Source organism: Rhinoraja longicauda, chromosome 24, assembly GCF_053455715.1.
Source record: "Rhinoraja longicauda isolate Sanriku21f chromosome 24, sRhiLon1.1, whole genome shotgun sequence".
NCBI lineage: Eukaryota > Metazoa > Chordata > Chondrichthyes > Rajiformes > Arhynchobatidae > Rhinoraja > Rhinoraja longicauda.
In genome coordinates this window covers 35,207,302-35,235,132 of record NC_135976.1, presented here as the reverse complement: position 1 = coordinate 35,235,132, position 27,831 = coordinate 35,207,302, and the positions used below count along the sequence as shown (strand labels likewise).

The 27,831-nt window shown below is 48.0% G+C and overlaps 1 pseudogene; it reads right to left on the bottom strand.

Annotated features, from left to right (window-relative positions):
• Nucleotides 1-1,710: 1,710 nt before the first annotated feature.
• LOC144605250 (chitotriosidase-1-like) lies at nucleotides 1,711-26,456 on the bottom strand (annotated as a pseudogene).
• Between the last annotated feature and the right edge of the window lie 1,375 nt (nucleotides 26,457-27,831).

The window sequence follows — 27,831 nt, the reverse complement described above, 5'->3', positions numbered from 1 at the left end:
TGGGTTTATGGAACTGCTTGGCAGAGGATGAGGTTGAGGTATGCACAGACATGATGGTGGCATAAGTTCATAAGTGACAGGAGCAGAATTTGGCCCATCGTCTACTCCGCCATTCAATCGTGGCTGATCTATCTCTCCCTCTCAACCCCATTCTCTTGCCTTCTCCCCATAACTCCTGACACTCTTGTTAATCAAGAATTTATCTATCTCTGCCTTAAGAATATCCATTGACTTGGCCTCCACAGCCGTCTGTGGCAATGAATTCCACAGATTCACCACCCTCCAACTAAAGAAATTCCTCCATCGTTCTAAAGGTACGTTCTTTTATTCTGAGGCTATGGCCTCTGGTCCTGGACTCTCCCACTAGTGGAAACATCCTCTCCACATCCACTCTATCCAGGCATTTGGAAGGGTTTTAGATAGGTACACGGATATGCAGAGGATGTGTAAGAAAATAAGTGCAGATGCTGGCACAAATCGAAGGTATTTATTTCACAAAATGCTGGAGTAACTCAGCAGGCCAAGCAGCATCTCAGGAGAGAAGGAATGGGTGATGTTTCGGGTTGGTCTGAAGAAGGGTCTCGACCCGAAACGTCACCCATTCCTTCTCTCCTGAGATGCTGCCTGACCTGCTGAGTTACTCCAGCATTTTGTGAAATAAACGGATATGCAGAGGAGATTAGTTTAACGTGGCATCATGTTTGGCACGGGCATTGTGGGCCAAAGGGCCTGTTCCTGTGCTGTACTGTTCCATGTTCCTATCTCTGCAGACTGCTGCATTCCTCCTTGCAGCATCCAACAGCCCGAAGGGGGAGGATAGGAGAGCTGAAGGTGTAAAAGATTGACCAATACACCACAAGATGTTAACATCAACTGGGTCATGATTGGTAGAAAGGGGTTTGGCAGCATCTCTGGAGAAAAAGGATGGAGACGTTTCAGACTGAAACCTTCTTCAGACTGAAACAAACATTCAGTCTGAAACTTTCAGTCTGAAGAAGGGTCCTGACCCAAAACATCACCCACCCATCCTTTTTCTCCAGAGATGCTACCTGACCCACTCAGTTACTCCAGCACCTTATGTCTATCTTTGGTATAAATCAGCATCTGCAGTTTCTTTTACACACTCGTGAATTGTTCAGCATAGAACCAGGCCCTTCAGCCCATCGAGAGGTACTGACCAGCAACTACCAATTCACACTAATCCCATTCATCTCCCTATAATTCCCACCTGCTCCCTGCAGATTTTACACACCGCGCTATTGTCCACCCAAGAGGCCACGGTTTATAAATTGACAAACTCTTACCAGTTTTAATGGCTAAAAATACTGAACAAATCCTCACCAGATTTGGAGTAAGCTTTGACTTTATTAAATGCAGAGAAGAATTTAAAATTTGACATTAATTGCAATTTTGATCATTGACTAATCAAAACTGAGCTGTTGTTGGTGCGGTCTTTAATTCCCCGTCTGGACAGTGAAGTGGCAACAGCCTGTAGTGGGAGGGTCGGCAGGTGACGGGGAAGCTGGGAACAAATGATCATGGCTGACATTCTATCTTCCACCAAGTTTGGGAAAACTCAAGTTTGTGGGCACAGTCCTGAGAGGCGGCTGCAGCAAGACTCCTGGTTTTATTGATGATTCGATGAAGGAGGTGGGAAGTAGAGTTGAAAGTGGGAAAAATCAAACGGATATCTGGTTGGTAAGTTGGAGATTAACCTACAATCTTGTGCATTGGCCAGTTACAGCATTTGCAGGCATCGTAGAACACTAGGCCGGTCGGGCAATCTCTCCAGAAGGTTTGGTGCCTGGCGCATATGTAGAACTTCGATTTGTTGTGTCGGTCACTGTAAAAACCATCGGGTTTAGTGCTGCACCAGTCTGATTGCCTAACGTCCTTAAATTGAGGCCATGTACAACATTTGCACTCCTCGCCAAAGACCATTTTCTCAGGGCATCTTATGTGAATGGCCGTCTTGGCACAGCGGTAAAACTTGTTTCCATCTGTTGGGTCAACGTAAACCCCTAGTTCTTTATTAGTGCACCACCCAGCATCAATCCCAGCGTTGATAATGGAAAGCTCCTTGCTGTCATCACTGAGGTTAGTGTTTCGAAGGTGTTCGGTTGGGGGTGATGTTGGCATCAGGGTTGGGGGTATATATGGCTTTTCACAGCCTGCAAGACAAAATATGTATTATTACTGATTCAGGGACAGTTTCTTCCCAGCTGTTATCAGGCAACTGAACCATCCTCTTACCAATTAAAGAACATCCTGACCTCCCATCTATCTCTCACTTCAATTCTCTTGTTTCACCTTAGTCAGAAGAAGGGCCTCGACCCGAAACCTCACCTATTTCTTTTCTCCATAGATGCTGCCAGACCAGCTGAGTTACTCCAACTTTTTGTGTCCTCCATCTATCTCATGGGAGACCCTCAGATTATCTTTAATCGGGGGCTTTACTGGACTTTACCTTGCACTAAACATTATTCCATTTATCCTGTATCCGTCCACTGAAGTTCGTTTCTGTATGTCCTGGTTGTGAGGAAACATCTTCGACCTGAAGCGTTATCTTCAACAGACGCTACCTGACCTGCTGTTGATTTTATTTCAGATATCCTGCACTCACAGTTTATAAGTTAACTTACAAACCAGTGTTTTATGACTTGATGGTAGGCAACTTATAGAGGAGACATCAGAGGTTTTGCACAGAATGTCACTTTATGGAATGCAACTTTATAGAACAGTTATATTGCTGGTACAGCATTCTATAATTGCTTATTGTCATCACACACCACTGAGTATTTCTGGCAGTCCCTGTGTTTTTATTGCTCATTATCAATCCTCATGTACATTATGTACAGTTTAGTTTATTGTCACGTGTGCAGAGGAGCAGTGAAAAGCTCTCATCTGAACAATGCTGACCTTAGCTTGTCACCTCGAGCTCCAGCCAAGGAAGACGTTTGGTTTATGTTTATTATTGTCACTTGTACTGAGGTACAGATATAGTTCTCATCTCCCCATATAAAGTGACATTTCATTCAAAGCTTACCTGATCTACCTTCCATAAATCATGTTTAGTTTAGGGCTACAGTGCGAAACAGGCCCTTCGGCCCACTGAGTCCGTGCCGACCAGCGATCACCCTGCACATTAATATCCTACACACACACACACACACGAGGGACAATTTACAATATTTACCAAAGCCAATTAACCTCCAAACCTGTACGTCTTTGGGATGTGGGAGGAAACTGGAGCATCCGGAGAAAACCCACACAGTTCTGTAGAGACAGCAACCGAGGTTAGGATCGAACGTGGGTCTCTGGCGCTGTAAGGCAACAACTCTGCAGCTGTGCCACACAATTTGGATCCTGCTGCCTGAACTTGCAGCTGCCAAGCACTGCTCCTGTTTCGATGGTAAAGGATTATAATGCTACACCCATGCATGGTGCCTCCTCAACGCCTTATGTTTAGCAAATATATTTTAAACCAAAGAGAATTGTTGCAAGTTTCAAAATTAATTAGTATATCATCATATCCTATAAACACGGGTTTGTAAGTAAAATTTAAGAAACAAATCACCTCCCAACCCAGAGGGAGACACACAATGCTGGAGTAACTCAGCGGGTCAGGCAGCATCTCTGGAGAGAAGGAATGGGCGACGTTTCGGGCCGAGACCCTTCTTCAGACTGATGTCAGGGGATGGGCCGGGCACTCCATCAGTCTGAAGAAGGGTCTCGACCCGAAACGTCGCCCATTCCTTCTCTCCATAGATGCTGCCTGACCCGCTGAGTTACTCTGGCATTTTGTGTCTACCTTCGATTTAAACCAGCGTCTGCAGTTTTCTTTCCTTCACCTCCCGACCCTCCTCCCACCCCGGTTGGCCTTGGATCTGAGATGATGATAAATGTTGCACCTGGATTGATCTCGAGCAGCCTACGTAGCCTGTTGGTCAGGGGCAGTACACCCTGCTTGCAGTGATTGTTTAGATCATCCAGGTCCACCGTCCACACAAAAGCCCCTCCAAAATTGTTGCTTTTTATCCATTGCACCTACAATCATAAATTAGTGAGACACATTTATCAATAACATAGAAAGTAGGTGCAGGAGGAGGCCATTCGGCCCTTTGCGCCAGCATCGCCATTCAATATGATCATGGCTGATCATCCTAAATCAGTACCCTGTTCGTGCTTCCTCCCCATAGAATAGAAACATAGAAAATAGGTGCAGGAGGAGGCCATTCTGCCCTTTGAGCCAGCACCGCCATTCATTGTGATCGTGGCTGATCGTCCACAATCAGTAACCCGTGCCTGCCTTCTCCTCATATCCCTTGATTCCACTAGCCCCTAGAGCTCTATCTAATTCTTTTAAATTCATCCAGTGAATTGGCCTCCACTGCCCTCTGTGGCAGAGAATTCCACAAATTCACAACTCTGGGTGAAAAAGTTCCTTCTCACCTCAGTTTTCAATAGCCTCTCCTTTATTCTAAGAGAACAATCACAGATGTAACGTTTCAGTATTTTGTTACACATAGCCAACCATCATTGTTTACTCGAATGATATATTTGTGTGTAAGGTGTCAGGTCCACTGACTGGGGCAATAAATCGATTACATTCATGTAACCTGGGTGTTGGTAATGGATGGCACATGTCTGATTTAACAATAACTTGCATTTCTTTAGCACCTTTTAGTTTAGAGATACATCTTGAAGGCAGGCCCTTCGGCCCACCGAATCCATGCCGACCATCGATCACCCAGTCAATATTGCAGTCTCTTGTGTCTCCAAGTGACGTCTAGATCTTTGACACCGAAGGACATGGAAGTAGTTTAGTTTAGAGATGCAGCATGGAAACAGGCCCTTCGCCCTGCCAAGTCGACCCTTGATCACCCGTTCACACTAGTTTCCTGTTATCCCACTTTCTCATCCACTCCCTGCACACGAGGGCCAATTTACAGAGGCCAATTAACCTACGAACCTGTACGTCTTTGGGATGTGGGAGGAAACTGGAGCACCCGGTAAAACCCCCCTTGGTCTTGGGGAGAACGTGCAACCTCTAGGACAGCGCCCATGGCCAGGATCGAGCCTGGGTCTCTAGCGCTGTATGGCAGCAGCTCTACTGCTGTGCGGGACAAAGAGTACAGTTCCAAATCAGACAGCCCCTAAAACAGTTCAGGCAACTTATAGGCCGATGATCCGGGATAGGCTCCAAGGAATGAGATGTGGACCAACATCTTTTATTTATAAAAGCACAGCACAAATCCTGCACAAACCAAGCAGCCCTGCATCCCTGCAGCACCTCCCATATGTCAGGACAATTCAACACATTCCGACTTTGAACTTCTCTGCAGCAATGTGAAATTCATTGCCACAGACGGCCGTGGAGGCCAAATCAGTGGGTATTTTTAGGGCGGAGATTGACAAATTCTTGAATAGTAAGGGTGCGAGAGTTATAGGGAGAAGGCAAGAGGATGGGATTGAGAGGGAAACATGGATCAGCCATGATTGAAGGGGGGGAGTAGATGCAATGGGCCGAATGGCCTAATTCTGCTCCTATAATTTATGAACGTTTGCAAATATCTCAGGGTTTTCTACGACTTAACTCAATTGAAGTGTCTCGGAACCACAAACCGTACTTTGATTTCATAACTGTCTATGTCATCGTATCCAAGCCAGAGCTTCTCCTTGGATGTCCTTGTGGATTTGTGCTCTTTAATCGTTTCCATTTTAACTTCTTTCAAAAAGTCGCAGATCTGCCAATGAAAAGATTTGGACATTGTCATATGATTACATCCAGTGGGTGTATTTTGATGATGAGAGGTGATGAGGACTTGGTGTCCAGAGAGATCTGGCGGTCCTTGTCACGGATCGCTGAAATTAATGTGTAGGTTTAGAAGTGTTTAGAGTTTCGAGATACACCGTGTAAATTGGCCATTGAGTTCACACCCACCAGCGATCACGACACTAGGAGCAATTTACAGAGGGCTAATTAACCTACAAACCCGCACGTCTGGGATGTGGGAGGAAACCGGAGCACCCGGAGGAAACCCACACGGAGAGCGTACAAACACCGCACAGACAGCAGCCATGGTCAAGATGGAACCCAGGTCCAGATGGAACTGGCATTGTGAGGCAGCAGCGCTACTGTTGTGCCACCCGTCAAAGAAGATCAACTGTATGTCGGACTTGAGCAAAACCCAAAATGCTGGAGGAACTCGTAACTGATCTCAGACCATAGGATTTTGGTCGGGCCACATTTGGAGTATTGTGTGTAGTTCTGGTCGCCCCGTTACAGGAAGGGTATGGAAGCTTTGGAGAGAGGGTAGAGGTGGTTTACCAGAATGCTGCCTGGAGTAGAGAGGTCCAGCTACAGGGAGAGGTTGCAGAGGAGGTGTACTAGAACGCTGCCTAGTTTCACTTCTGGCTTGTTTCAGAAGGTAGCATCTTTGGAGGGACAAATTGGGCCGAATGGCCTATTTCCGTGCCGTATCGTTCTGCGACTCTTAACATCCCAGGCATCCATTCAGTGCATCAATAATTTCCTTTTCTGTTAGTATCAATGTTAAGCAAAGCGACACACCTGGCCCCTGCTGTCCCTTTGATCATCTCACCCCCACACCCCATCCCCCCGGTTCCTCATGTGTCTCGACACTAAGACTTGGTTCAAAATGACGCGGGTGATTTGACTGCAGTTAATTATTATTGTAAAGTCCCGGGAGCATTTGATCTCCCTCTGGAGATCACTGACCCAGGGATAGCAATGCTCCAATATCCTATCATGGTGGACAGTACAGAGTCAGGAACTCACCCAAGGAGAGACCCTGGAGGGAGACACGGCACACGCTGAACAAAGGGCCTGACAGGAAGAACTGGAGGGGGGTCTCATCTTCTGCACCCTCAAGGTGGGCTATGGGATGTGCCCCCCCCTAGGGGAACAAGCGCTGAAGAGGGCCGGGCGAGGAGAGGGCCGGGCAAGGAGAGGGCTGGGCGAGGAGAGGGAAGAAGGTTCACGGGACAATGGGAATGGAGAGCAAAGGGCCTTTGGCCAACTGTAGGTGGGATTGTAACCAAAATAGTGCCCCTTGCACATGGACTTACTGGGCTGTACTAAAATGGTGGTTGTTCATGGTGCTGGTCTTTCTGAGCTGTACACAAGAGAGTATTTCACTGTCCCTTGGTGCAGGAGATAATGAAGAAGCCATTGAAGCCATTGAGCTCACCTCGTAGTACGCCCAGTATCCCGGGTCCCTGGAGCTGTTGCCTGGTGGACCAGGACCCGCTAGAGGGATCCCCAGGCTCTGGTTGTTGGATTTGAGTGAGAACGTCCGTCCGTACGTTGGGAATCCAATGATCATCTTGTGCGATGGCAATCCGTTGTCTCTCCAGAATTTAGCCGCCGCGTCCTGCAGTGGGAACGAGCAGAAGGACGAGTCACGTTTGTAGGAGACGTTGGTAAGACTGCATTTAGAGTATTGTGTTCAGTTCTGGGCACCATGTTATAGGAGAGATATTGTCAAGGCGGTGCTGGCTCGAAGGGCCAAATGGCCTCCTCCTGCACCTATTGTCTATTGAAAAGGTTCAGAGAAGATTTTCCGAGGACGTTGCCAGGACTAGAGGGCCTGAGCTACAGGGAGAGGTTGAGCAGGCTGGGTCCCTGTTCCTTGGAGCGCAGGAGGATGAGGGGTGATCTTAGAGGTGTACAAAATCATGAGAGGAATAGATCGGGTAGATGCACAGTCTCTTGCCCAGAGTAGGGGAATCGAGGACCAGAGGACACGGGGTGAAGGGGAAAAGGTTTAATAGGAATCTGAGGGGTAACTTTTTCACACAAAGGGTGGTGGGTCTATGGAACGAGCTGCCAGAGGAGGTAGTTGAGGCTGGGACTATCCCAATGTTTAAAAAACAGTTAGATACATGGATAGGACAAGTTTGGAGGGATATGGACCAAACACAGGCAGGTGGGACTAGTGTAGCTGGGACATGTTGGCCGGTGCGGGCAAGTTGGGCCGAAGGGCCTGTGTCAGTCAGCGTTGTATCGCTCTGCGTTGTATTTTGGATCACACAGGCAGTGAATTTTTTGTTAAAATTAAGGCACCTGTTCTCTGTCAAAAATGTCTTGCATGGAGCCTTTTTTATATTTCTGTAACTCTAAAACTTTTTAAACTCAATTCTGACTTCAGACTTTGGCTGGGTTGCATTTGGAATATTGAGTGCAGTTCTGGCCGCCCCATTACATTCAAGGATGTGGAGGCTTTGGAGAGGCTGCAGAGGAGGTTTACCAGGATGCTGCCTGGATTAGAGGGTTTCAGCTACTTGCAGAGGGTGCAGAGGAGGTTTACCAGGATGCTGCCTGGATTAGAGGGTTTCAGCTACTGGGAGAGGTTGGAAAACTTTCTGGTTAGTTTCAGTAGACAGCATTGGTGAAGACAATGGACAGGTGATAGTTTGGGTCATGATAGACAAATTCTTGATTAGAACGAGTGTCAAGGGTTATGGGAAGAAGGCAGGAAAATGGGATTAGGAGGGCGAGATCAGCCGTGATTGAATGGCGGAGGGGACTCGATGGGCCGAATGGGCTAACTCCTATAACTGGTGAAGACAATAAACGAAACCAAACTAGTCCCAACTTGTGGCAAACGCACCATGTTGAAGAAAGATGATTCAAGCTGTGTGGGTAAACTCCGGTGGCCCGTGAATGCGTTCCATGCGCCATGGAAATCGTACGCCATCACGTTGAGGAAGTCCACATACCTGTGGAAATAACAGCAGGTCTAGAAATCGGCAACACTTTTTTAAAAAACCCCACAAATACTTCATCCCCAGGAGGTGTACACCACTCAACACTCTCCACAGCCAGAGAAAGGCATACGAAGTGCCACCTCCACTGGAATACGGGCGGTGAATCTGTGAAACTCATTGCCACAGAAGGCTGTGGAGGCCAAGTCCATGGATATTTTAAAGGCAGAGATTGGTAGATTCTTGATTAGTACGGATGTCAGGAGTTATGTTGAGAAGTCCTGATCAGATACGTCTGAGGACACTGCGGGAAACTAGAGAGGAACTTGCGGGAGCCCTGGTTGAAATTTACAAGTCGTCCTTAAATACAGGAGAGGTGCCGGAACACAAGAACACAAGGAAATAGGAGCAGGAGTAGGCTAACCGGCCCCTCGAGCCCGCTCTGCCATTCAATACGATCATGGCTGATCCTACCCCAACCCCCTTCCCACTATCGCCCTTCTTCCCACCCAAAAGAACCGTGTGATCTCCTGGGAGAGGCGAAAAACCGGACAAAAACACAGGCCAATTTGGGAAAAAAATCTGGGAAATTCCTCTCCGGCCCCAAGCTAGGCGATCGAAACTTGTCCAGGAGATTACTCAGGTCTTACTATACTAACAATAGCTTGTGTCCACTTCCCTGCCCGCTCCCCGGACTGGAGATATTTCAGGGTATTGTTAAAGCAGAATTGTTTATAAGGGTGCATCACCTACACCCCAGATCCGATGAATTTACTATATTTATGTAAGAAAATAACTGCAGATGCTGGTTATAAATCAAAGGTATTTATTGACAAAATGCTGGAGTAACTCAACAGGTCAGGCAGCATGTCAGGAGAGAAGGAATGGGCGACGTTTCGGGTTGAGACCCTTCTCTTTTTCTCAGTATTGGAGGTGAAACTGTCCTCCACACTAAAGTTTCTCAATGAAGTGGAAAGTTTCTGAACTTGTGGTCATGTTTCTCTGGTCAGAAGCTGAAGTGAGATTGAGACAGGGTTGGCCAACTTCCTCACCCCCAAATATGGGAGAAGGTGACGTCGCCGCCCGCGCCCCCACGTGACCTCACCCAGCCAGCGGCCACGTGCTCCCGGCCCGGGCGGCCGCCATTGGTGGAGCGGGAGCACGTGGCCGCTGGCTGAGTGAGGTCACGTGGGGGGCGCGGGGCGGTGACGTCACCCTTTGTCCCTTATTCGGGGGTGAGGAAGATGGCAACCCTACTAATACGGGACAAGGGTGGTCCCGTATGGGACAAGCTAATTTAGCCCAAAATACAGGATGTCCCGGCTAATACGGGACAGTTGGCGACCCTAGATTGAGATACCGTGACCTAGGGGCGATGTACTTGTTCACACCACCAAACTTTCCTGTGATATCCCACCGTACAAACCGCAACCCAAAAATTCTGCTGTTGAAGAAATAATACTCACTGTCCAACTTTAATCATATCGAAGCCAACATCAAATTTATCTTTACTCGCTGGGAAAGCAGCTGAAAATAGGAGCCGGCGTTTCCCACTCAGTTTTGTTTCCTCTTGCATGGCTTGTCTCAGTTCCTGGAAAAGAAACCAGCTTTTGGTGTGGAATAATAGAAACATAGAAAATAGGTGCAGGAAAAGGCCATTCAGCCCTTCGAGCCAGCACCGCCATTCAATATCATCATGGCTGATCATCCAGAATCAGTACCCAGAAAGTTCCTGCTTTCTCCCCGTACCCCTTGATTCCGTTCGCCCTAAGAGCTCAATCTAATTCTCTCTTGAAAACATCCAGTGAATTGTCCTCCACTGCCTTCTGTGGCAGAGAACACAACACTGCCTGGCTGAGTTCTGGAGATAATAGATCTCTAATGTGTTATCTGTGCTCCTCCATTGCCTTTTCCCATCCTCCCACACTTTCCCATCGACTGTAGTCGCATCTGCAAACTTGGGAATGTGACATTAGGCCCTTTCAGACAAATTATGGACATAGATTGGGCAGCCCGTGCGCAGTGGGAGAGATTCTGCCTCACAGCGCCAGAGACCCGGGTTCAATCCTGACCTCAGGTACTGTCTGTGTGGAGTTTGCACCTTCTCCCTGTGACCTGCGTGGGTTTTCTTTGGGTGCTCCAGGTTCCTCCCGCACTCCAAAGATGTACAGGTTTGTAGGCTTCAGTAAAAGTGATAAATTGACCCTAGATCGTGTCAGTGTGCGGGGATCGCTGGTCGGCGTGGACCCGGTGGACCAAAGGCCCTGTTTCTGCACTGTATCTCTAAACTAAACTAGTGTATGTGTGTGTTTGACATGTGCGTATCTGTGTACATGTGCTTGTGTGTGCATATCTATGTACATGTTTGTGTATCTGTGTGTGTCTATGTATGTGTGTATGTAAGAAAATAACTGCAGATGCTGGTACAAATCGAAGGTATTTATTTCACAAAATGCTGGAGTAACTCAGCAGGTCAGGCAGCATCTCTGGAGAGAAGGAATGGGTGACGTTTCGGGTCGAGACCCTTCTTCAGAATGTGTATGTAGGTCTGTGTGTCTGCATGTTTCTGTATGTGTCTGTGTCTATACATATCTATGTACGTGTTTGTGTGTATGCATATCTATGTACATGTGTGTGCATGTCTCTACATGTGTGTGCGTGTGTGTGTGTGTTGGGCACGATGCTGCGTTTAACATATTTGTTGGTTCCTGTGGAAGGTTTCCTGATAATTTAGTCCACTGACCGTGACCTTGGCCCAAGGACCCAAGACCAGACCGGATCTTTGGCACGAGAAAGGAGAGGGAGAAATGGAACATGTTTCCACCCACCTTTAGTAGAAGTGTGTACCGTTTTTTATCTTCAAAAGAATTTTCTTTGGCGCCGGGATATTCTCAGACCAGGTCGAGGCCGTCGAAGTCGTGCTTCCTGAGGAACCTGATGGCGGAGTTGATGAAGGTGGCACGGTTCTCCTTGCTGGCTGCGGTGCTGATCAACCTGCCCAGCGTGGGGGAGGGAACGGGATGGTTACCCTCCTCAAACAGTCTCCGCTAACCTTCCACATCCAGGACCGAGGAGATGCATGAGGCCCATCCCAACCCTGAGATGGAGCGGGCAGCCATGCCTGACCTCTGTGCTTCACTACAACTCCATGTTGTTCGTGTGCCCTTGCTAGTTTACATGTGGGATGTTACACTATGGGGCGGCACGGTGGCACAGCAGGTAGTACTGCTGCCGCCTCACAGCTTCAGAGACCAGGGTTCAATCCTGACCTCGGGTGCTGTCTGCACGGAGTTTGCACGTTCTCCCTGTGACCGAGTGGGTTTCCTCCGGGTGCTCCGGTTTCCTCCCACATCCCAAAAACATAGAAGGAGAACGTACAAACTCCGTACAGACAGCACCCGAGGTCAGGATGGAACCCGGGTCTCTGGCGCTGTGAGGCAGCAACTCTACCGCTGCGCCACCGTGCCGTCCTTAATTGTATTTATGTTCGGTATATCCGATCTGTTTTGGACAACATGCAGAACAAAGCTTTTTGCTGTACACGTGATAATAATAAACCTAAACCCAAACTTGGTCAAATAAAAACTGATGTCAAAGGCAGTCACTTTCATCTCTATGGTTGTCCAAGTTGGACCAAGGGTGGGATGAGGTTTGGAACTGTAGCTGGACATTGGTGAACAAGTGCCACCAGCTACCACTGGAGACCATGTCCTCCACCCCTTTGTCAACACTGCGAGATGACTAAAGACCAATTTGTCCAACTCTATTTTTCCACTGAGGGCGCTGGGTGCCTGGGGTGGTGGTGGTGGCAGATAGGATCGTGGCATTTAAGAGGCTTTTAGCCGGGCAGGGAATGGAGGGTTATGGATCACATGCAGGTAGAGGGGATTAGTTGAACTTGCCATAATTTCTACAAGGACATTGTGGGCCGAGGGGCCTGTTCCTGTGCTAATAACAATTAGACCCAACTGTGCTGTGAAATGTTTTCGTGCTCCTTTTAGAAACATAGAAAATAGGTGCAGGAGTAGGCCATTCGGCCCTTCGAGCCTGCACCGCCATTCAATATGATCATGGCTGATCATCCAACTCAGTATCCCGTACCTGCCTTCTCTCCATACCCCCTGATCCCTTTAGCAAAAAGGGCCACATCTTTTAAATATAACATCCTCTTAAATATAGCCAATGAACTGGCCTCAACTACCTTCTGTGGCAGAGAATTCCACAGACTCACCACTCTCTGTGTGAAGAAATGTTTTCTCATCTTCTTTTGGGAGAATGTTGCTGTTTGATGTAATGTTCACTCCTCTATAGGGGTAGGAGATCCTGGAAGTTTAACGTGTTGGCAGCGTGTTTGTGTGTTGATGTGCAGAGAACAAGAACATTTAATCCTTTCTAGAGGTCATTGTGACCTCCAGTGCTGGACATTTCCATGTGTAGGAATCATTCAGCGAAACTAATTGCAATGTAAACTCTCAATCTGAATTAATTGATTGAAAGAAACATCATAGAAACAAGCCCTTTGGCCCCACGAGTCCACAACGACCATCGACTGCCCGTTCACACTGGTTCTGTGTTATCCCACTGTCCCATCCACTCCCTGCACACTAGGGGGCAATTTACAGAGGGGCCGATTAACCCACAAACCCGCATATCTTTGGGATGTGGGAGGAGACCAGAGCACCTGGAGGAAACCCACGCGGTCACAGGGAGAACGTGTAAACTCCACACAGACAGCATCTGAGGTTAGGATTGGACCTGGGTCCCTGGTGCTGTGAGGCAGCAGCTCTACCCGCTGCCCCACCGTGCCGCCCCATTTCACAAAATCAATGAACATTTAATTTGTTGAGGATTAAAAGAACGTACACGTCCATTCACCAGACCATCTCTGAAATTAAACTTGACCACGGTGGTGCAGCGGGTAGAACTGCTGCCTCACGGTGCCAGAGACTGCCTCACGGCGCCAGGGTTCAATCCTGACCTCAGGCGCTGTCTGTGTGGAGTTTGCACGTTCTCCCTATGACCGCGTGGGTTTCCTCCGGGGCTCCGGTTTCCTCCCACATCCCAAAGACGTGCGGGTTTGTGGGTTAATTGGCCCCTCTGTACATTGCCCCCTGGAGTGTAGGGAGTGGATGAGACAGTGGGATAACGTGGAACTAGTATGAACCGGAGATTGATGGTCAGCATGAGCTTTGTGGGCCGAAGGGCCTGATTTTATGCTGTATCTCTAAAACGAACCTAAATTATGCTGCTCCATCTCCACCCTCTGCCCCTCCGTAGTTGAACAACCAGCGAGTCTCGCAGGAGGTCTCCCCAGTGTCAGAAACACCCTTTGTGCATGTTCTCCACCCTCCCCTCCCTGTCCCCTCCCCTCCCCTCCCATCCCCATGTTGTGTCATTTGGTGGTGGACACCACTACTTGACCCAAAGCACCACAAGCTACAGACTGGCGCACGCACACGCACACACACACGCACACGCACACACACACCCTCGTGTAGTTAGGAACTGCAGATGCCGGTTTAAATCAAAGACAGACACAAAATGCTGGAGTAACTCAGCGGGTCAGGCAGCATCTCTGGAGAGAAGGAATGGGTGACGTTTCGGGTCGAGACCCTTCTTCAGACTGATGTCAGGGGAGTGGGTGGGACAGAGATAGAATGTAGTCAGAGACATTAAGACTGGTGGGAGAACTGGGAAGGGGGAGGGATGGAGAGAGAGGGAAAGCAAGGGCTATCTGAAGTTGGAGAAGTCAATGTTCATACCGCTGGGGTGTCAGCTGCCCAAGTGAAATATGAGGTGCTGTTCCTCCAATTTGCGTTGGGCCTCACTATGACAATGGAGGAGGCCCAGGACAGAAAGGTCAGATTGGGAATGGGAGGGGGAGTTGAAGTGCTGAGCCACCGGGAGATCAGGTTGGTTTAGGTGGACTGAGCGGAGGTGTTCAGCGAAACGATTGCCGAGCCTGCGCTTGGTCTCGCCGATGTACAGGAGTCCACACCTGGAACAGCGGATACAGTAGATGAGGTTGGAGGAGACGTTACCTTTCTGGATTAAATCCTCCAATAGCCAGGAGCGTCCTTAAACTCGGATTCCTGTCAGTATAAACAACATTTATCATGATTAATATCTCATTTTAGTGACCAACATAAACCAAATGTCCAACCCTGGAATCAAACTTATTCTGCAGTGGTCTTATAGTCATCCATCACGGAAACAAGCCCTTCAGCCCAACTTGCCCATGCTGACCATTCCTCCATCTACACTAGACCCATCTATCTGTGTTTGGCCAATATCCTCTTAAACCTTTTCTATTTACATCCCTGTCCAAATGTCTTTAAATGCTGCTCTAGTCCCTGCCTCAACTACCTCCTCCGGCAGCTCGTTCCTCACACCCACCACCCTCTGAGTACCAAAGTTGCCCCTCAGGTTTCCTATTAAATCTTTCCCCTCTCACCTTAAACGTGTGTCCTCTGGTTCTTGATTCCCCAACTCTGGGTAAAAGACTCTCATTTACCCTATAAATTCCCCTTATGATTTTATAAGATCATCCTTCATCTTCCTGCACACTAAGGAATAAAGTCCAATCCTGCCCTTCCTCTCCCTGTCGCTCAGGCCCCTCGAGACCTGTGTGGCACGGTGGTGCAGCGGGTAGAGCTGCTGCCTCACAGCGCCAGAGACCCGGGTTCGATCCTGACTACGGGTGCTTTCTGTATGGAGTTTGTACGTTTTCCCCGTGACCTGTGGGTTTTCTCCGAGATTTTCGGTTTCCTCCCACACTCCAAAGATTTAGAGGTTTGTAGATTCATTGGCTTGTTATAAATGTATAATTGTCCCTAGTGTTAGTGTGCGGGGATCGCTGGTCGGCGCGGACTCGGTGGGCCGAAGGGCCTGCTTCCGAGCTGTATCTCTAAACTAAACTACAATTCTTTGTCATGAAAGACTTGCGCGGGTATCTGGGTACATGGGCCTCACTCTGCCTGGATCGTGCTTTGTGAATCTTCATCAGTGGACTGCCAGCTCTCTCTAGTGGCTGGAAGTCCACGATTCCAAGCTGAAGCCTGATGGTGTGGCCAACATTCCTGCCTCCGACCTTGCACTCATTGAATCCCTGCAACCCCACACACCAGCGCAATGTTCCTCAGCCCGTTACATGGCTCTCTTTCCATTTTACCTCTTCGATAATCGTAAAGTAGAGAAGTGGAGTTAGTAAATATACTAGTAATGTAGGTAAATAGTAGTAGAGTTAGTAATTGAACTAGTAACGTAAGTAAATGGTAGTAGAGTGAGTAAATGGATTAGTAATGCAGGTAAATAGTGATGTTAGTAAATAGACTGGTAATGTAAGTTAATGGTGGAGTTAGTAAATGGATTAGTGATGTAGGTAATTAGATTAACTAATGATGCAGGTTAATAGCAATGATATTAATTAACATAATGTTAAGTGTTTAAATGACAGACACTGGATGGAAAGAGTCAAAAGGAAAGTTGTCAGAAGGATGAGCACTGGAATGTGATTGGGTTGAGTGTGGAGTGATGCCAACAACATCTCGCCCAATGTCAACGGGCCCAGGGATCTGACGGTGACTTCAGAATGGGGGGGTGGAGGGAGAGAAGGCCCTGGCTTTGGGTGGGGGGGTGGCTGGGAGTAGCATACCCTGGCTTTTATTGGGGGGAGCATGAGCTGGCTTTTATGGGGGGGTGGGGGGAGCAGGCCCTGGCTTTGGTTGGTGAGTCTGGGACTTGCTGCCACCATGGGGGCCTGGCTTTGTGGATCTCCGTCTCTCTCGTGGCCTCGCCTGTTGTAACTTGAACAAGCCTCGTCTATTCCTCCTCATTACCAAGTCCCCCCAACATCAATATTCCAGGGGTCACCATTCACCAAAAACTCAACTGGTCCATCCTGCCCAACCCTGTGGCTACACGAGGCGGCATGTTGGCGCAGTGGGTAGAGCCGCTGCCTCACAGCGTCAGAGACCCGGGTTCGACCCTGACCTCGGGTGCTGTCTGTGTGGAGTTTGCATGTTCTCCCTGTGCTCCGGTTTCCTCCCAAATCACAAAGATATGCAGGTTTGTAGATTAATTGGCTTTGGTAAAATTGTCCCTAGTGTGCGTACGATCGTGGTAGTGTGCGGGCCGATGGGCCAATGGGCCTGTTTCCACGCTCTATCTGCAAACTAAACAAAACGATGGTAGCTGAGCCCTGACCTTCACACAGGTAATTAGGGAGGGGCCTCCAATGAGGCAGATGGTAGCTCAGGCCCACTCCTGAGCACGGAGGGATCAACACTACTGGCCTTTACAGACTAAAAACAGCTAACAATCTCCAGTCCCAGACACATTCTTGTAACTTCTCTCATTTTCCTCATCTTAGTGAGATCACATCTGTGCTGAGGTCAACAAATGAAATTGATCCTTAACTGGTTTGATCTCACAGCCAGTAGGAGATTGGTTAGTTCTTGATTATTGATAGATTCTTGATCAGTGTGGGTGTCAGGGGTCATGGGGAGAAGGCAGGAGAATGGGGTTAGGAGGGAGAGATAGATCAGCCGTGATTGAATGGCGGAGTAGACGTGATGGGCAGAATGGCCTAATTCTGCTCCTATCACATGATCTTATGATCACAAGGGGTATTGATAATGGAACTGAAGGTGACCATGGATCAGAAGTGGTCTTGGAGGGGAGGGGGTCTTGGAGGGGAGGATGCTCCTCAAACTGCGGAGCGACCTGGACAATTCAGCTCACCCCCTCCATGACCCACTGGTCAACCTGAGGAGCTCCTTCAGCAACAGACTGGTCCCACCAAGATGCAGCACAGAACGAACGCCACAGGAGATCCTTCTTCCCTGTGGCTATCGAACTGTCCAACTCCACCCCCTTCTGCCGTGGTTTAGACTGACTCCAACCTTTGCCCATCCCCAATCCTTTCCACTCGTCACTTTAGTTTCATGTTTGGTGTATCTTGTGTTTATGATTGTTGCACATCAATTTCCCACCTGGGATAAATAAAGTTCCATCGTATCGTAAAAGCACCATTGAACGATGCAGTGCTTCCAATCGTGTAGTTGTTCAGAGATCACTTAGCAGCGGCCGTGGTGCCTTCCATCGCCCGGCGCGGCTCGGCCGCTGGACTTAACATCGCCGGCGCGGCTCGGCCGCGGGACGTTTCAGTGCCCGTTGCGGCTCGGCCGCGGGGCCTTCCATCCCCTTGCGGGGGCTGTGCGTGTCGGTTGCCTCGGTTGGGGTCGAGCTGCCTGTCCGTGGGTGTGGGGGGGAAGAGAGTGGAAGTTTTGTTGCCTCCATCACAGTGAGGGGGTGTTTGGAGTCACTGTGATGGATGTTTGTGTTGGGGTCGTGTGTCCTGTGTTCTTTTCTTTTTTGCTGTGTCTTGTGACTGCTGAAATTTCGTTCGGTATTTATACCGAATGACAATAAAGTTCTGTTATACTGTTATACTGTTATACTGTTATACTGTTATACTGTTATACTGTTATACTGTTATACTATCATATCATCATATCATATATATACAGCCGGAAACAGGCCTTTTCGGCCCTCCAAGTCCGTGCCGCCCAGTGATCCCCGTACATTAACACTATCCTACACCCACTAGGGACAATTTTTACATTTACCCAGCCAATTAACCTACATACCTGTACGTCTTTGGAGTGTGGGAGGAAACCGAAGATCTCGGAGAAAACCCACGCAGGTCACGGGGAGAACGTACAAACTCCTTACAGTGCAGCACCCGTAGTCAGGATCGAACCTGTGTCTCCGGCGCTGCATTCGCTGTAAAGCAGCAACTCTACCGCTGCGCTACCGTACTGTTATACTGTTATACTTTGTAAGTAAGAATCTCCTTTTGGGAATATTTAACTAAATAGGTTACAGTTCATGTTCCTCCTGTCTCTTCTCAGCAAAGTCACACAATGTTTCTAATTGCTTTTAAGACAACAAATTAACTTCTGTTTAGATCTTCAAGACACTCAGTTCCTGTTATTTGATAAATGTTTAAACAACAATCTTCTAATCATTTATTTAGACAAGGCTGAGGGGGCTGAAGGTTGTATCTGCTTGTTGCAACTCTTTTCTAAGTCGGAGCAGTGGGCCACAGTCTTGCCTCTGGGTCACTTGGTTCAAATCCCACCCCAGGACAAACCCGAGTCCCAACATGGGACCTCCCATTCATCGACCATCTACACCTCACGCTGCCTCGGCAAGGCCAGCAACATAATCAAGGACCAGTTTCACCCCGGCCACTCCCTCTTCTCCCCTCTCCCATCAGGCAAGAGGTACAGAAGTGTAAAAACGCACACCTCCAGATTCAGGGACATTTTCTTCCCGGCTGTTATCAGGCAACTGAACCATCCTATCACCAACTAGAGAGCGGTCCTGACCTCCCATCTACCTCACTGGAGACCATCGGACTATCTTTAATCAGACTTTACTGGACTTTATCTTGCACTAAACATTATTATTCCCAAAATCCTGCATCTGTACACTGTGGACAGTGGACTGTAATCATGTGTAGTTTCTTACTACGGAACACCCAGAGAAAATCCATGCGGTCACGGGGAGAACGTACAAATTCTGTAAAGTCGTCAGGATGGAACCCGGGTCTCCGGCATTGTGAGGCAGCAACTCTACCGCTGCACGCCAGGGTTGGGCGGGATGGACCAGTTGAGTTTTTGGTGAGCGTGTGTGTGTGCGTGTGTGCGTGCGTGTTTGCGTGTGTGTATGTGTGCGAGTGAGTGTGTGTGTGGGAGGAAGAGGAGGAACCCAGAAATCCAGCTGAGAAATACTTGACGACTCACTTTTTCTTGAGACCATTGAATGAGATGTAGAGCTCCTCGTCGTTGGGTTCCTTGATGGAGACCTTGTAGGCGTTGTCGATGATGGCGAAGGCATAGATGAGGTGGGTGCAGAGGCAGGGCGGGATGTTCTCCGGCACGAACCTGCCAATGGTCGCTCGATGCTGAGCCCAGTTGGTGAAGTAACACAAGAGTTTGTAAGCTGTGCCTGAACTCAGAAACAAAACACACGACGACATGAACATTGGGACATTCGCAACTGCAGATGCTGGCTTACATGAAAAACACACAAAGTGCTGGAGTAACTCAGCAGGCCAGGCAGCATCTCTGGAGAACATGGAGAGATGACGTTTCAGGTCAAGTCCCTTCTTGCGTCTTTTTTTCTCTACATGTTCTCCAGAGTTACCGCCTGACCCGCTGAGTTACTCCAGCACTTTGGTATGAGCATTGAACTCTCCAATTTTAAGTAATCCCCCCTCCCCTCCCCCCTGCCCACCCCACACCCATTTCCACTCTCAGACCCCCCTTCACCCATTCCTTTCCACCCTTATCCCTCCCTCCAGCTTTACATTTCACCCCTCCTCCTCCTCTCTCCTTATCTGACATCATCTGTCTCCTGTTCACCTACAGCCTTTGTCACTTGCTCCACCCATCTGCCAACCACCCCCTTCACCAGTATCCACCCATCACTCGCAGGGCTTTGTCCCGCCCCCACCTCTCTCTTGCAGCTTTCTCCCCTCCCCCCCCCCCCCCTCACCCCGACTCCATCAGTCTGAAGAAGGTTCCTGACCCGAAATGGTGCCTGTCCATTCCCTCCACAGACGCTGCCTGACCTGCTGAGTTCCTCCAGCATGTTGTGCTTTACATCAACAAAGTTCTTTCCCTTCCCTCTCAGGGCACCAATCACCCTGCACCTGCAACACAACTTACCCAGTTGCAGCTGCGTCAAGAGGAAGAATCCGGCTGCGTGAACAAGAGAGAAAAACTTCAGGTTTATTCAAGATCGTTTGCTGCAGAATACAACAACATGCTTTAAATTGTGAGAAAGGTTCATGTTCACAAGTTACAGGAGTAGAATTAGGCCATTCGGTCCATCGAGTCCACTCCGCCATTCAATCATGGCTGATCTCTGCCTCCTAATCCCATGTTCCTACCTTCTCCCCATAACCCTTGACTCCCGTTCTAATCAAGAATTTGGCTATCTTTGCCTTTAAAATATCCCCTACTTGGCCTCCACAGCCCTCTGTGGCAATGAGTTCCACAGATTCACTGCCCTCTGACTAAAGAAGACTGACTAACCACGCTGACTAAAGGTATTGTAGTATTGTGTTGATTTATTCTTTTCAACATAAGTTACAGGTGCCGCTGCGGTAGAGTTGTTGCCTCACAGCGCCAGAGACCCGAGTTCGATCCCAGCTCCGGGCGCTGTCTGTACGGAGTTTGTACGTTCTCCCTGTGACCGTGTGGGTTTTCTCCGGGTGCTCCAAGTTCCTCCCACACTCCAAAGACGTACAGGTTTGTAGGCTGAGTAGCTTGGGTAAAATTGTAAGTTGTTCCCAGTGTGTGTAGGATAGTGTTAGTGTGCTGGGTGATTACTGGGCAGTGCTGACTCAGTGGGCCGAAGGGCCTGTTTTCGTGTTGTATCTCTAAACTAAACTAATAAGTTCTGAGAAAGCACATGATATTCCATATCACAAATTTTGGGTGAATTCTATATCCCTTTCCTATCCCTGTACTTTCCAAATACTTTTTAATGCCCTATGATTGTTCCCATCTCCAACATTCCCCTTGCTGCTCGTTCCATATACCCACCACCCTATCTGTGAAATGTTGCCTCTCGAGTCCCCTTTAATATTTCCCCATCTCACCTACATCTTCTAGTTTTAAACTCTGCTGTCTTTGGAAAAAGACTGTGGCCATCGGCCCTACCTTCACCCCTCATCATTTACAAACCTGTGTGTGGTCTCCCCTCAGACGCTCAATCGAGAACAACCCTTGTAGCTAAGACCACCCATTCCAGGCGACATCCTAGTGAATCTCTACTCCACCTTTTCTGTGCTCATCCATGTTTTGTGTCGCGTGCAGTGACAGGAATTGAGCAAATTATTCCAGTCGTGGCTTAACCTGTGTTGCACCTAGTATTCATCAACGCTGAGACACGCATGCTGCATTCTTCAGCTTCACCTTTGCTCCACCTATTGTACTTGAATTTGTCTTGTTGGTGTGTGTTTTTATTTACATATATGCATGTGTGTATATATGTTTGTGTGTGTGTGTGTGTGTGTGTGTGTGTGTGTGTGTGTGTGTGTGTGTGTGTGTGTGTATATACACACATATATGTAGGTAGACACAAAATGCTGGAGTAACTCAGCGGGTCAGGCAGCATCTCAGGAGAGAAGGAATGGGTGACATTTCTTCAGTCTGAAGAAGGGTCTCGACCTTCTCTCCTGAGATGCTGCCTGACCCTCTGAGTTACTCCAGCACTTTGTGTCTACCTTCGATTAGAACCAGAGTCTGCAGTTATTTTACTACACATATATATGTATATACACACACATATACATACACACACACACACGTATATATCCACACATGTGTATGTATAGACATATATATATACATATATGTATACACACACACACATATATACATATACACACACATATATACATGTACATACACACACACACACACACACACACACACACACACACATATACACACATTTATATATATACATATTCATATACAAAAACACACACACATATAGCATTGATATTGATCGCCAGTAAGTAAATATTTCATTATCCTTCCCATTTGTGTCACCATTTTCAGGGAGCTATGAACTCCCTATGTACAAGGTCCCTATGTACAAGGTCCCTCTGTACATCAATGTTTCTAAGTTCCCTGCCATTTCCTGCATATATCTGGTCAGTATTAGATGCCGGAATTAAATTGCAGTGTCAGAGGGTCATCTGGTTAGACCGCACAGAAACAGGCCCTTTGGCCAAACTTCACCATGATGACCTAAGCTGGCCCATCTGCCCCCGTTTGGCCCCTGTGCTTCTCAACCTTTCCTGTTCATGTACCTGTCCAAATATCTTTTAAATGTTATAACGGTACCTGCCTCAACCACTTCTTCTGACAGCTCGTTCCATATACCCACCACCCTCTGTGTGAAATGTTGCCACTCAGGTTCCCTTCAAAACTTTCCCCTCTCACCTGAAGCCTACACCCCGGGCCCAGACCATTTACTGTGCACTGTTTCACTTACCAAATGCAACACCATGCACATGACCAAGTTAAATTCCATCTGCCAACCTTTGCCCAATTCCCCAGTTGATCTGAACCCCAGTGTAATCTAAGCCCTCTTTAGTATCCACTCTACCACCATTTTTGGAGAAATCTGCATACTTGCTCACCTTGTGAAAAACATTTTCATTCAAATCGTTAATACAGGTACCAAAGAACAGTGGCAGCACCTGAAACACGCCACTGGTCACAGGCTCCCAGTCTGCTGCAACAGGTGCCACAGGTGGCAGCACCTGAAACACGCCACTGGTCACAGGCTCCCAGTCTGCTGCAACAGGTGCCACAGGTGGCAGCACCTAAAACACGCCACTGGTCACAGGCTCCCAGTCTGCTGCAACAGGTGCCACAGGTGGCAGCACCTGAAACACGCCACTGGTCACAGGCTCCCAGTCTGCTGCAACAGGTGCCACAGGTGGCAGCACCTGAAACACGCCACTGGTCACAGGCTCCCAGTCTGCTGCAACCCTCCTCTATCTCCCTCTGAACCGCAACAAGACAATTTAGTCAAGTCAAGTCAAGTCAATTTTATTTGTATAGCACATTTAAAAACAACCCACGTTGACCAAAGTGCTGCACATCTGATTAGGAAAAAAAAAAAAAAGAAACATACAGTGGCAGGCAGCCAAACACAACGGCGCGGCCATCTTGAACAAAATGTTTAACTAAAGCAGAATGGTGTCCCGCGGCGGCGCCGCACCGAGCGATGGAAGGCCCCGCGGCCGAGCCGGCGCGGCTCGGCCACGGGACTGAACAGCGCCAGCATCCAGTCAACCAGGTCACCCTGTACACATGTCAGAAGGAACTGCAGATGCTGGTTTAAACTGAAGATAGACAAAGCTGGAGTAAACTCAACAGGGCAGGTAGCATCACATTAGACAATAGACAATAGGTGCAGGAGGAGGCCATTCGGCCCTTCGAGCCAGCACCGCCATTCAATGTGATCATGGCTGATCATTCTCAATCAGTACCCCGTCCCTGCCTTCTCCCCATACCCCCTGACTCCGCTATCCTTAAGAGCTCGATCTAGCTCTCTCTTGAATGCATTCAGAGAATTGACCTCCACTGCCTTCTGAGGCAGAGAATTCCACAGTTTCACAACTCTCTGACTGAAAATGTTTTTCCTCAGCTCAGTTCTAAATGGCCTACCCCTTATTCTTAAACTGTGGCCCCTTGTTCTGGACTCCCCCAACATTGGGAATATGTTTCCTGCCTCTAACGTGTCCAACCCCTTAATAATCTTATACGTTTCGATAAGATCTCCTCTCATCCTTCTAAATTCCAGTGTATACAAGCCTAGCCGCTCCAGTCTTTCAACATATGACAGTCCCGCCATTCCAGGAATTAACCTAGTAAACCTACGCTGCACGCCCTCAATAGCAAGAATATCCTTCCTCATGGATATCCTCATCACTGGAGAGAAGGAATGACATTAATGACTTAGACGAAGGGATTAAAAGTACCATTAGCAAATTTGCAGATGATACTAAGTTGGGGGGTAGTGTGAATTGTGAGGAAGATGCAATAAGGCTGCAGGGTGACTTGGACAGGTTGTGTGAGTGGGCGGATACATGGCAGATGCAGTTTAATGTAGATAAGTGTGAGGTTATTCACTTTGGAAGTAAGAATAGAAAGGCAGATTATTATCTGAATGGTGTCAAGTTAGGAGGACGGGGAGTTCAACGAGATTTGGGTGTCCTAGTGCATCAGTCAATGAAAGGAAGCATGCAGGTACAGCAGGCAGTGAAGAAAGCCAATGGAATGTTGGCCTTCGTAACAAGAGGAGTTGAGTATAGGAGCAGAGAGGTCCTTCTACAGTTGTACCGGGCCCTGGTGAGACCGCACCTGGAGTACTGTGTGCAGTTTTGGTCTCCAAATTTGAGGAAGGATATTCTTGCTATGGAGGGCGTGCAGCGTAGGTTCACTAGGTTAATTCCCGGAATGGCGGGACTGTCGTATGTTGAAAGGCTGGAGCGATTGGGCTTGTATACACTGGAATTTAGAAGGATGAGGGGGGATCTTATTGAAACATATAAGATAATTAGGGGATTGGACACATTAGAGGCAGATAACATTTATTCACAAAATGCTGGAGTAACTCAGCAGGTCAGGCAGCATCTCGGGAGAGAAGGAATGGGTGACGTTTCGGGTCGAGACCCTTCTTCAGACTTCTTCAGTCTGAAGAAGGGTCTCGACCCGAAACGTCACCCATTCCTTCTCTCCCGAGATGCTGCCTGACCTGCTGAGTTACTCCAGCATTTTGTGAATAAATCGATTTGTACCAGCATCTGCAGTTATTTTCTTATACTAGAGGCAGATAACATGTTCCCAATGTTGGGGGAGTCCAGAACAAGGGGCCACAGTTTAAGAATAAGGGGTAGGCCATTTAGAACGGAGATGAGGAAGAACTTTTTCAGTTAGAGGGTGGTGAAGGTGTGGAATTCTCTGCCTCAGAAGGCAGTGGAGGCCAGTTCGTTGGATGCTTTCAAGAGAGAGCTGGATAGAGCTCTTAAGGATAGCGGAGTGAGGGGGTTATGGGGAGAAGGCAGGAACGGGGTACTGATTGAGAGTGATCAGCCATGATCGCATTGAATGGCGGTGCTGGCTCGAAGGGCTGAATGGCCTACTCCTGCACCTATTGTCTATTGTCTATTGTCTATTGAATGGGTGACGTTTAGGTTTGAGACTGTCCGAAGAAGGCTCTCGACCCGATACGTCACTCATTCATTCTCTCCACAGATGCTGCCTGTCCCACTGAGTTACTCCAGCTTTTTGTGTCTGTCTTCACTGTGTGATTTCACCTCCCAGACTAGCCTATGTGCAGAACCTTGTCAAATCTATGTCGATACCTTAGACTCAAGAAGAGGCCTGATCCAAAGTACCATCTATCCATCCCCTCCACAGATGCTGCCTAACCACTTACTCCAGCACTTTGCCTTTTGCTCAAGATTTCAGCATCTGCAATTTCTTGTACCTCTGGAAGATTAACAATATTGTTTTCAATAAATTTATTGGCTTTAATTAAAAAGAAACACATACTTACCTATTAAAAAGAATCCTCCCTTCATTTTTTGTGCAGCGGTTCTGTTCCGGATCCTTCTGCTTTCAGCCCTTAATGGAAATGAAGGGTCGGAGAGACCACACATCAACTCACACCTTCAACAGGTAATTATTAACTTGAAAGTTAAGGAGAGGAACCAATAAATAGAGTGGTAAACCTTTGGAATGGGCTTCTGGTTTAGGAGCAGGAGTTAATGACATCAAAGTAGAACATCTTGCGTGCTTTGTCACATTGAGTGAATTGGGATGAATTTACATTTGTCCCTGTGCGGGGTATTGGTGTTGGTTTATCATTGTCATGTGTACGGGACTCTGGCAGGGTCAACATTTAATGGCCTCTGGTCAAAGCCATTTGCTACAATTGAGTGGCGAGCATCCATTTGATCTAAACCATCCCGTGGTTATAAAGGTTTTTACTGCAAATGATCGGCTCACTTCAAAGAGCTGTTGAGTTGAGTATTTACACAGGAGGCACAGCCGAGCCTCGGCCTTGTGGCCCAACCAATTCACGGTGTATGTTTTACCAATGCCCCCCTCATCTCTTTTCATCGAAATTCATCAGTGGGATCCTCTGTGCCACTAATTTCAGTTTATCTGCAAACTGACTCTTACGTGATCTCCCGGTTTCCAAATACCTTCACTCCCCCTCCCATTCCCACACTGACCTTACTGTCCTGAGCCTCCTCCACTGTCAGAGTGAGGCTAAACGTAAGTTGGAGGAACAGCACCTCATATTTCGCATGGGCAGCTTGATTTCTCTAACTTCACGTAACCCTTGCTTTCCCTCTCTCTCTCCATCCCTCCTCCCACCCTAGTCTCTGTACTAGTTTCACTGTCGTCCTATTGAATTTCATTGTCTGTATAAATCTTAACGCCTAGCCCACAGCCAACAATTGACCATTGTGGGCTCCACTTTTCCTTGCTCCTCGTTACCTTTTTGCATATCTTTCATTCATTTCTTCTGTATCTTTCTACATCACCATCTATATCTTGTTTCCCTCTCCCCTGACTCAGTCTCGACCTGAAACGTTACCTATTCCTTTTCGCCAGAGATGCTGCCTGACCCGCTGAGTTACTCCAGCTTTTTGTGTCTATCTTCACAGTATTAACAAGATTGTCATCCAAATCGTTAAAACAGCCAACTCATCACAATGACCCACAGATCCCTCTTTCACATCACTCGTCCATGCCTCCAGTCTGTACAACAACCCTCCACAACCACCCTCTGAGTCGCACCAAGCCAATTTAGCATCTAGTTGGTTAGTTAACCAGGGTATTTTTAAGGCGGAGATTGACAAATTCTTGATTAGTACGGGTGCTAGGGGTTATAGGAGAAGGCAGGAGAATGGGGTTGAGAGGGAAAGATTGATCAGCCATGATTGAATGGCGGAGTAGACTCGATGGACCGAATGGCCTAATTCTGTTCCTATCACTTATGAACATGAACTCACCCAGGATCCTGTGTGGTTTCCCGTCTGGACTCGCCTACCTGTAGGATCTTGTCAATGGCCTGGCTAGAGTCTATGTAGACCCTTTGAGACTCGGTGAACAGTGGCGCAGCTGTAGAGTTACTGCCTTATGGCGCCAGAGACCCAGGTTTGATCCCGACTATGGGTGCTGTCTGTATGAAGATTGTACGTTCTCCCTGTGACCGCTTGGGTTTTTTCTCCGGGTGCTCCGGTTTCCTCCCACACGCCAAAGATGTACAGGTTTGCAGATTAATTGGCTTGGTAAAGATTGTAAGATGTCCCTAGTGTGTGTAGAATAGTGTTAGTGTATGGTTGATCGCTGGTCGGCGCGGACTCGGTGGGCCGAAAGGCCTGTTTCCCTGCTGCAACTCTAAACTAAACTCAAGGAGAGTTCTAACCCAAAACATAATCGATCCATTCCCTGCACAGATTCCTGCCCTTAAATGCTTGTCCAA